Source organism: Pinus tabuliformis, chromosome 6 (genome assembly GCF_031772625.1).
Source record: "Pinus tabuliformis cultivar Carrire ecotype Pingquan chromosome 6, CPIR1, whole genome shotgun sequence".
Lineage (NCBI taxonomy): Eukaryota > Viridiplantae > Streptophyta > Pinopsida > Pinales > Pinaceae > Pinus > Pinus tabuliformis.
This window is the reverse complement of record NC_142292.1, coordinates 992,766,151-992,778,419: the sequence shown is the minus strand read 5'-3', so window position 1 is coordinate 992,778,419 and position 12,269 is coordinate 992,766,151.

Here is a 12,269-nt window from a genome sequence, read left to right as displayed (position 1 = left end):
ACCTGATAATCATCTTCTGTTCTTATGAGGTCAAGTACCTCATACCACTTCTACAGTCACTGTTAGAAGTATTCTTTTAAGAATAATGGATTGCAATGGGCACCATCTTCTTTTACTCTGAGTCTGAATCTTTCTCATATCTATGAGAATTTCGTTCTTCAAACACATATAATTTGTCTGGATTTCTATATCCTCTTGCTATGACTTTTCTAGTTACTTCATTCATAACCTTGCACTTGGTTGATGTAAACACAATTATATTTCCCTTATCTGCCATTTGACCTACACTTAGAATATTCTGCTTTAGCCCTTGAACTAATAAAGCATTAGTTGTTGCTCTAGTTTTATTAATTTTGGCTTTACCTTGTCCTAGTACTTTTGCTAAAACATTAGTTCCAAGAATAACATTACCATGTTGGTTTTTCCTGAGAGACTCCATTTTACTCTTATCTCCAGTCATATGATGAGAACATCCACTATCTATGTACCATTCATCTTCATCTTCAAATGAGCAAAGAGCAAGACCACACCTTATCTGTTCTTCTTCTTCCTGCTTATTATGAGAAATGTTGGTGGATCCATCTTTTTCAAGTCTTCTGACATTAATGTTCTTATCTGGTTGCTTACCATGTTGTCTGCGGCGATCCATAGACTTGTTCCTGCATTCTTTTGCTACATGCCCAAACTTGTTACAAGCATAACATCTTATATGTTTCATATTCCTTCTATTGCAATCAATGGCTTTGTGACCAAACATATTGCAAGCAAAACAATATCCCTTAAAGTACCTGGAAGTTGATGATCTTTTTGTGAGGCGGTTATTAGCTTGAAACATTCTACTTCTACAATTGGCTGCAACATGTCCATAATTATGACATATAGAACATTCAACATTATTGATCAGAGGAGAAAATCGATTAACACTTCTATAGTTAGGAGTAAATGATTTCCTTTGAAGATTTTCTTTCCTTGGTTGTTGATGAGGTTGACTTCTTATCTCTTTGTTGAGCATTTCAGATTTTGCATTAGAATTCCTTGCCTTAGCTTGTGAACTAGATTCTCCTTCAACAGTTTCATGAAAACCAAGACCAGATTTGATGGCAGGAGACCTTTGACTACTAAGAATATTATCCAAAATCTTAGTACTATCTTGAAATCGCAAATGTTTATCTTTTTCTTCTAATTTACCTTTTAGGATGTTTACCTCAACCTGATACTACTTCATAATTTCTTCAACCCTTCTTCCTTCCTCAATCTGCTGCGTTAATTTGAGAATCTCTTCTTTTAACCCATTTTCTTGTTCTTCAAATGCTTGAAGTAGTTCTTCATTCCGCTTATCTAATTTTTCAAGATCTGCTCTTAGAGAGATGACCTCAGCTTCAAGACCTTCATAATATTGGTTAGATACCATACCAGCATGATCCTTGTTATCATAAGCCTGCAACTTATCATTAAGATTAACAATCTTTTTCAAAGCAAGATCAAGTTTTGTTCTAAGATCAAAAATTTCTTCTAACCTGTCTTCTTTTGAATCAGCAACTCCATCTATCATTTTGGACACATTGTTAGATATAAGATTACCTGAGAAATCTTCCTTTGGGACTTCTTCATGTATTGCTTGTAGCTTATCCCATACTTGCTTTGCAATAGTATAATGCATAACCTTATTCAATATTGAATCAGATATGCTACAAAAGATGTTACTCAAAGCCTTATTGTTCTTTTGCACTTCCTTGTCTGATGGAGGAAACTTGGTGTAACCATTGCACACTAGATGCCAAACATCGAGATTCATTAGATTATGCTTCATCTTTCCTTTCCATTGTTGATAATTATCTTTGCTTAGCATAGGCACATCTACATTGTCCATTGATTCTAACTTGCCTTGATCTGCTACTTCAAGAGACATCATTTTTTAATCTGTTTTCTCTTTAAAGTTATTACTTTCACTTTTACCCATAAGTGCATGCTCAGTGGTTCCACTATCATCATCACTATCATTGTTGCCTAGACAAGAAAATGGATCACATTTTGAACAAAAATCCATACCTGATGATTCTTCGTTTTTTTCATTCTTGATCAATAGAAAGCGGAGTGCTCCCAAACTTAAATATTCGTTGACATCTATAACTGTCATTGTATTTGATATATCCTTGTCAAAGTTTTCTAAATCCCTTCCTCGAGCAATCTTCTTCTTTCCCATCATCTTTACGGATCTTCTTCAAGCGATCAAGCTTCTTCTGAAGTACCTTCTCTAAAACTAATTGTTGGGAAAAATACTGAGAGGGGGGGTGAATCAGTATTTTCAAACCATTAAACTTTGCAATTTCATATCCTGATTTATGTAAGAGACGTTACTAAAGGGAACCCGCGTGTGTATGTGACTATTATTCATATAACTAGCGTATATCCAGTAAAACATTTTTTTCATTTAATTCATCTTCAGTTTATCTTAAGCCAGTGCATCAATACTTCATTCAACATTATATAAACAGTAACCATGTGCAGTAAGAACAAAATAAACCATCACACATAATCAACACACATGAACACCAGGATTTAAGGTGGAAACCCAATGTGGGAAAAAACCACTACTGTTGTCGTCTCTGTCTTCTTTTAATATAAAGAAAAACTTCTTACAATCTTGTACTGACACAGACTCATATCAGCACGCAAGCACCCACCTGCAGAAAGCTACAAGTTTCGCTTGTTCTCCAACACCCACTGGAAGAGAGCACCAACCCCCTGATCTCATTTATCAACACCCACCGGAAGGGAGCTCCAACTCCCCCCCCGTCCCCCCCCCCCCGATCTAATCTACCAGCTACCACTAGAAGGAAGCTTCAACTCCCTCGTTGAAGGCTTCAACACTCAACACTTTCGAGGACCACGTTTCATAAATTTTCATACTGGATCCACCTGCTACAACACATAACAACTTGCAGGCCACGTTTCATCAAAATTTTACACTAGACCCACTACCAACATTTAAGCCCAAAACCAAATCATTAAAACTGAAACTTATCACTGTAACAACCATTGAACCAACTAATTACTAAACCAACAGAACCAACCAATCACTGAATCAACTGAAACCCAAATCAATAAGCTTAAATAACTAGAACAATCAAAACTTGTTACGAGAATATCAATCAACACACTGCACATCACATAAACCAGATTCTATTACTACAAACCCTGATCAACCATATGTCAAAATATGTATGCTACTTTAGAGTAGCAAACCCATGTGTGTATGCACTTTCCATGAAGCATACCCACGTACAGATCTTAAATCACTGATTTCTGAAAACTGAACCACTGTCATTCTGAAATAAGTACTGAATCATATACAGATTCATTGCATCATTTTGAAACAACCACAGAACCTTCATTGATCTTCATTCACAAACAGCAATTAGCTTCAACATTCTTCAATCAATCAATCCTTAATCAAAACATCATTATTTAGGCTCAGATCATCAACAAGACTTCATTCACAGATAGCAGAAAGACATCAAGACTGATTAAACTGATCAAACATCCTTTCCACCAAAACCCTACTTTTTGTACGCACTTTCCTCAAAGCAAACCCGCGTGTATATGCGCTTTTCAAGAAACAAATACACGTATACGCAGCTTACTAGTATCACACCCTATGTGTGTACACACCTTGCAGGCTATAAAACCCGCATATAGATTTGCAATTTCTGATTCAAACCTTCACTACAACACATAACTTCAGACATACCCAGATCTCGGCATACACAAAAAAATCATGCGTCAAGACACTATCAACACAGATCAAATCACCTCATAATCAAGATTGTCATCTCATATCTATTGGATCTAATCCATCATCAAATTCTCGGGTGCATACTTAGTTTTAGATCAAGCAAAACATCAACAGCCCATTACATGCATATTTGCTTCAAATCTAACTATTCATAAAATATTCATCACTTGCACACTTCTACCACTTTGATCTTCATCTCCTTATATAGCTTAGCCCTTATCCAATACCACAGGTCAAAACCATACTCCAATTGATGGTTTTCTTAGACGGGATCAAAACATCCGTTGTTAGGCTCAATACCACAGGACAATACCATGGTAAGGACCCTTGGTATTTAGAATACCATGGTGCAGAAACTGTACGCGCTTTTGCTTCTTTATACCCGCGTGTGTACGCAGCTTTGCTTAAACTCTCTGTCACATTTGTAGACACATTCTGTTGACATCTGTATCAAGTAGGTTTCCATCAAAAGACAACTCATCAAGTAGGTTGCCATCAAGGACAACTCATCAGGTTGGTTGCCATCATGGACAACGCATAATTCATAATGCCAACAGAGATTCCATTTTGAGACACTTCACAAATGTTTAGAGGCAAGATTACAAGGATTTATTACCATTGTCACATCATTGATGGAGAGCCTTGTTCCTAGATGAAATCAAGGACCAAGACCACCTTAGTGGCTAGCAGGGGTAGGAATGGAGCCCTAGAATAGGAACATCCTACCATATTGAGGATCTAAAGCATGACTTATGGAAAGACAAGGGTCAAATATAGCCAAAAGCAAGAAACACCCTCTTCAAGGAGATGGCTATGGCTTATTGAAGGTAAGAAGAAACCCTAATGGAGAAGCTTCCACATATTTGGAGGTATATTTCACATAACATATGGGGTTAGGATACATTGTTTGAGGCCTTTTATATATATTTGGAAGCAAGATCTTTACATGAGGAGGTGCCATGAGGCATTGTTGAATAATCAAAAGAACAGTATTGGCTTATGAAGATGACAAGTGTCATTAAGGACCACTGCATGCATTCAAAGGAAAAAGGAGCAAAAGATCCCCCCACGGCATGACTTGTGGCAAGGAAAAAGGCTCGAGGAACATCCTTGTAGCTCAAACTGATTACATGTGGTGGTAGAAGTGTTTGAATAACCAAGGTTTCATAAAGAGGAGCAATCTACTACAGGGGTAAATGAGGTGATATTTATAGCTTAAATCATGTTTCTAGCCCATAAAAGAGGGACTTTCTCCTCAAAAAGAAATGTCAAGCATCTTCAAGGGGGTTTTTTGAGGTATTATGAGACATTACACATTGATCAAGGTATGAGTCACATATTTGGAGGAACCACCACAAAGGAGAAGGTGACACTCAAAGGAGCTCCCTACTTCTAGTGTTTTAGCTCCCATTTATTATTAATTTAATCATTAAGGTTATAGATGTACAAGGTATAACTTGTGAAAATTTCTGACACGAAATTCTACTGCAATAACCAATTTATTTCTCCTACTTATTTCTCACAATAAGTTGCTTACAAAACCCTTCAGCAAACATTAAAATAAATTCTATTGCAGTTATCACATAATAGCATAGAGAAAAATAGCAGTGATATATAAGCACAAGAATCAATCACATCAACACAGTTCTTTTTGGACAATTGTCCTCAGAAAAACCTAATGTGGGAAAACCGGTGCAGCAGATGAGGGTTTATTTATTATTCTTCAGCAACAATCTCTTTACAAGGAATAATTTTGCAGTACATAGAGAAACCTTCAAGAAAACACCTGAGATAATTTTCCTCCTCAACTAGGAGAAATTCTGACACCACAGAGACCCTTTATCCTTCACTATGTCACCCTTGCATCATCTGCATGAGGACTGCGTGAGATCTCGTTCCTGCCTGCGTTGTCTCTCAGAGCTCTCCCTTTGTGCTGTTTCTCTGAGACGCTGCGTCACCTCCGCCTCAATCTCTCACTGATGTTGAAACCCTCCTCTTCCTTCACACCGCAACTCTCCCTCTGAAATCGAGCTCTTTCTCCTTGAGAATCGATTTCCCTCAGGTTACAGAGTATTTGCCCGGTGTGTCTCCAAATGACTCTCAAATCTTCTCTTATACTTTTCCTGTTGATGAATCAATGGCCGAGATTAAGTCTCTAATAAATGGCTAAAAGATTGAAACAGACTTGATCCTCCTCTCTTAGAAGATTCTCACCCATATCTTTATTAATACCCATTAATATTTTTATTTTCCTAAGTTTAGACTTAGGAACCCATTAAAAATATAAATTATTTTAATTACTCCTCATCAGGGTGGAATTTCTCCAAACAATTTTTGGGTCTTGGAGATCTCATGTGTTCTAGCCCCTCCATAAAATTTTGGAACTAGAGCACATCCGATGCTACCCAAAATCAACATAACTAGACTTTCACTATCATGTACATAATGCATCTGAATTGACTCACTCCCTTGGTGACATCCCAAGTCTCAACATATCAGCATGTGCCTATATCAATTATCAAGATAAACATTGTTATAGCCCTTTTTATGCAACAATTATGCCCTCCACAAGAATTTGTATCCCACGATGTAAGCATCTATGCCTAACACAAAATAAGTATGAAAATTTGTTAATTTTAGGTATGTTCTATGCTTAGAGCAATTTATTTCAATTTTCACAGTTAGCTCAATATCTTTTCTAGATTAGCAATTACATCAGCATTAAAGTAAACTGCAGATAGAACATAAATCTAAATTGCACAAGACAAGCCAAGACAAGAGGACACAAGATATGTCACTAGCCAGGGACAAACCCCAATGTGGGGAAACCCTTGACCAATTCTTCTTATATGTTCTTCAATAGTTCAGCAGAGAGAGAGAGAGAGAGTACATTTACAACAGAAGTCAACATTTTGGCTTATCTAGATAAGAGCGTAGATCATCTCTAAGAAGATGATACGTGAGATAAGTTGAAGACATGTTGCTTCAACTTATTCTCCAAGGTGACTCCTTCACCTATCATTGTGTGGCATCTCTTCATCATGTTGCACCTCACCGTGCTGCACTGTTGTCCCAGTGTTTGGCACTATTGTACCTTGTGCCGCTGCTGCATCATGTTGTTACCCATGTGCTTGCTGCACCATAGCTGCTTTGTGTACTTGCTGCACCAAGTACCAATGTGCTATACTATTGCAGCACCATGAACTTGCAGTTGCTACATCATGCTACTGCAATATATCTTACTGTTGTACATCACCATTGTGTTGTGATATACTTCATCACTATACCCATCATCATACTACAGCATTCGCCATAATGCTGCCACATCATATCATATCATGTTGTTGTTTGTTGCATTTAGGACAGCCTTCACAATGTGTTCATGACAATCCAACCAGCCTTCACACATCAGCTGCAACATCCCTACCAAGGCTATAGTCACCTTTCTTCAGCACTCCTACATCCCACGTTGGCTTGTCATACCCCAGCAGGCCTTACGCCCTCCTAACATAGACCTGTAGGTGTGATAGGGACTGCGGCTAGCTACAACAAGCCTAACCTTTGCTGCGGTAGCCCTTTCCAAGGGCTATAGCGCCACAAAACTATGCCTTCGGCCCTCAAGACAACCTGCGGTATCCATGACAGTCTCTTGGCCTCCACCAATGTGTCACCACTGCTCCAGCAGTCATCTCGGCCTCTATTAATGAACTCAGCCTCCTTCACGCTATCTTAGAGCCTCCTTTTCTTGCTGCAAATAGGGATTAGGGTTGTTGTAGGTGGACTCTTTTTCCTCCACGTAGGGTACTTAGGCTTCTACCATGGCTGTGTTAGATAGGGCAGCGTTAGGGCTTCTTGTAATTGAGATAAGGGTTGTCTTTTATCACTGTGTTTAGAGCATCATTAGGGATTGTAAAGACAGCATAGGTCTCTTCACCATGACTGCGTTAGGGCTTCTCCATAGGGCAACATTAGGGCTTCTCCATAGGGCAACGAAGATTCTTCTCCATGAATGTAGATGAGGGCAGCATATAGATCTCTTCATCTAGGGCTAGGGCAAACCTCCTAGATCAACATATTCTCTTGAGGATTCTTCCTTCCATTAAAACCCAAACGAATGAAGAGGAAGAGATCACAAGAGAGTTGTGAGTGTGTCCAAATGACTTTCAAGGCACCTCTATTTATACTAAAACGTTGAAAACATGTGGGGTTTATTTGGTTGTTGGCTGACCTTGACGAATTGTCCCATAACACAAATAAATTCATATCTCCATGAATACTTATAGGAATTGGATGATCTTTAGATCAATCCTACACCTCTCGATGAGAGGGATTCAAGAAAAATATCAGTTGCCATTAATAAGATGACCCACATGGAATTTCGCCCTAGTTTCCAATTTTAACACTCCCTCTCAACTAGGGAGAACTCCATCCGCTGATCCATCTACCAGACTATACTATCTCTACCATCAGTGCCTTACACTGCTCTACTCTGCTCTGTCGAACAATGAAGAAGAAGAATTGATCGAGAATGTCTCATACCATTCTCTACTGACCCGAAGTCAGTTTTATTGATCCCAAATCAATATCACAAGAGAGTGTCTCAAACCACTCATACTAATCCTAGATCAATGGAGGTCATCCTAACATAGGGAGTACAGTAGATACAACGATGTGTCCGTCGATAGTACTACTATGGTCCCTAACCCCATTTCCCTGTTCAATGATCATATGATAGGTACTTCCCATGAGTCCTAGACTGCATGGGTAGGATGCCTCGACAGGAAAACTAATCATCCTGTCCCTAAGTCACCTTGGGTATCACAGGGGAAGGCTAAGCCATTCACCCTGTACATAGCACACCATTAGGGGAGGGTGAGTCGCCCTATGGTCGCGTGTTGCTCCAGTAGTACCCCAAGCCCCCGGAGCTCCCAGAGCTCAATGCATGCAACATGCAAGACCCTCATAAGAGGGTCTCTTAACGACTCCAAGTCGTTCAAGAAAGTCACAAATTTGACCTTTCCCGGGGGCTTTGACAGAATGTCTGCGACGTGTACATCAGTCTCAATGCGATGGAGCCTCCTCGCTCATCGACATACCATATCCCTGATAAGGTAGTATCTGATGTCTATCTACTGGAGCAATCATAGAATACAGGATTCCTCAACAATCGAATCCCCCATTGGTTGACACAGAAGATCACGGTGGTATCCATCAGGTGTACAAACAGCTCATTGAAGAGCTTCCACAACCAGACAGCTTCATACAAGATCATACTCGTAGCTATGTATTCAGTGTCGGTGATGCTTATAGCAACCAACTTCTGCTTCTGGCTCATCCATGATATCAAAGCAGAATCCAAAGAGAACCAACAATTAGAAGTACTATTGTGATCCTCCACACTGCCTGCCTAGTCAGCATTCAAATAATCATGCAGTTTCACATTTCTGTCGATATATGTCAATTCATGAGAGGTTGTGCCCCGAAGATATCTCAGAAGATTCTTGGCACCAATCCAGTGAGGCTCAACCATATATGAGCTCATCATGCTAACTGCAAAACATACGTCTGGACGGAAGTTCACCAAGAACATCAATGCGAATGAGTTTATGAAACTCAGAGGCGTTTCCCAAATCTGGTCCGGCATCACTACCATATAACTTCTTGAGATCCTCGAGGTATTCACGGGCTTGCAGTTTACTGTTCCACATCCGGAATCCAACTCCCTCTTACTTCTGCAAATGAGAGGGTCTGCGCCTGTCAAAAATAGGTTGTCCTTAGAAGGTGCCAGTATGAGAGGTCTATCATCCACAACCTTCGAGCAATGGTTTGGATCGATTTCACTCTTAGTGAATCTCAGCTTCATCGGATAGTTATCAATCCTCTCATACGATGCCCAAGGTGTTCTGCTTGAAGCCATAGAGGGCTTTCTTCCACCTGTATACATGAGATTCCCGATCATGAATCTCAAACTCCTCAGGTTGTTCCAAACTTGTGGACCGGCTACATAAGGGGAATGGTCCCCTTGTAATATTTTTTTTCGGTACATCTCAGACATGTACCTTTGTGCTCTTCTTGAATTCAGGCATCCCTGTCACCATCTGACTCACATCGGGTAGGGCCCCATATAGACCTTCGATGTTATAGATGAGATGTCAATTGACATGATCCCCAATGGACCATCCTACAACTTGATACAAATTGCCAACCCTGAACCCATGAGAAAAAGCATCTTTGAAAATTCAATTTTCAAACACGTACCTTTCCCTCGATGAATGCCACCCTGAAACCTTTGACTTCCATTACCGAAATCGACACCAGGTTCTTCTTGTCATCAGGTACATAAAAGAGATTCTGTAAATGAATCAAGTTACCCTCATTCAATTGAGGGGTAACATTTCCTACACCCTTTCCGGGATAGGTGGTATCGACTCCAAGTATAATCCCACGATTGTTTCCATCTCTTACCAAATTAGAGAGATCACCCTTCTATCCGATGAAGTGCCTTGAAGCACTACAATCAATAAGCCAGATTCCCAAAGAATCTGAAGGAGAGGGTCAATACAAGATAACGCTTCTTTATCTTATCAGAAACAACATTTGATTCTTCATACCTGGGGTTCCTTGCTTTCTCAGAAGAGTCAGTCGTTTCCTTGACGACCTGCATTACTTGGCATTCCTCTGATCATTAAAGATGTCCTAGGAATGATTATTATCATCATCAAGTGATGTGTCCCTACCATTCAGACACTCCTTCGCATAATGGCCGAACTTATTGCAAGCAAGGCATCTGCCTTTCCTTCCACCCTTAGATCCAGACTTCCCATTGAAGTGATCTTTAGGTAGGCCATCAAAAGCTTCTGCTACTCCATTCTGACTATATTCTCTGCCTCGACTTCACCCTTGGTGAATTTGAAGAGAGATGAGGAATCCATTGATCCTTTCGTCCTTACCCAATTGTGTACGGTGATTGCTCTTTCACTCTTGCTTGGGCATTGTCTTCACCTCAGCTCTAATTCCATGTTAATTTTAGGTATGTTCTATGCTTAGAGCAATTTATTTCAATTTTCACAGTTAGCTCAATGTCTTTTCCAGATTAGCAATCACATTAGCATTAAAGTAAACTGCAGATAGAACATAAACATAAATCGCAGAAGACAAGCCAAGACAAGAGGACACAAGATGTGGCGCTAGCCAGGGACAAACCCCAATGTGGGGAAACCCTTGATCAATTCTTCTTATATGTTCTTCAACAGTTCAGCAGAGAGAGAGAGAGATAGTACATTTACAACAGAAGTCAACATTTTGACTTATCTAGATAAGAGCATAGATCATCTCTAAGAAGATGATACATGAGATAAGTTGAAGACATGTTGCTTCAACTGATTCTCCAAGGTGAATCCTTCACCTATCATTGTGTTGCATCTTGTCATCATGCTGCACCTCACCGTGCTACATTGTTGTCCAAGTGTTTGGCACTGTTGTACCTTGTGCCACTGCTGCATCATGTTGTTACCCATGTGCTTGTTGCACCATAGCCGCTTTGTGTACTTGCTGCACCAAATACCATACTGTTGTACCAATGTGCTACACTATTGCATCACCATGAACTTGCAGTTGCTACATCATGCTGTTGCAATATATCATACTTTTGTACCTCACCATTGTGTTGTGATACACTTCATCATCATGCTACAACATTCGCCATAATGCTGCCATATCATATCATATCATGTTGTTGTTTGTTGCATTTAGGACATCCTTCACAACGTGGTCATGACAGTCCAACCAGCCTTCACACATCAGCTACAACATGTTGCCACATCATATCATATCATGTTGTTTTTCGTTGCATTTAGGAGTCAGGACAGCCTACCCAATGTGGTCATGACAGTCCAACCAGCCTTCACACATAAGCGGCAACAACCCTACCAAGGCTACGATCACCCTTCTTCAGCACTCCTACATCCCACGTTGACTTGTCATACCCCAACAGGCCCTACGCCCTCCTAACGTAGACCTATAGGTGTGATAGGGACTGCGGCTAGCTACAGCAAGCCTATCCTTTGCTACAGTGGCCCTTTCCAAGGGTTATAGCCCCAAAAAACTATGCCTTAGGCCCTCAAGATAACCTGCGGTATCCATGACAGTCTCTCGGCCTCCACCAATGTGTCACCACTGCTCCAGCAGTCATCTCAGCCTCCATTAATGAACTCAGCCTCCTTCACACTGTCTTAGAGCCTCCCTTTCTTCCTGCAGCTAGGGATTAGGGCTGTTGTAGGTGGACTCTTTCTCCTCCACATAGGGTACTTAGGCTTCTACCATGGCTACATTAGATAGGGCAATGTTAGGGCTTCCTGTAATTGAGATAAGGGTTGTCTTTTATGATAGCGTTTAGGGCAACATTAGGGATTGTAAGGACAGCGTAGGTCTCTTCACCATGACTGCGTTAGGGCTTCTCCATAGGGCAACAAAG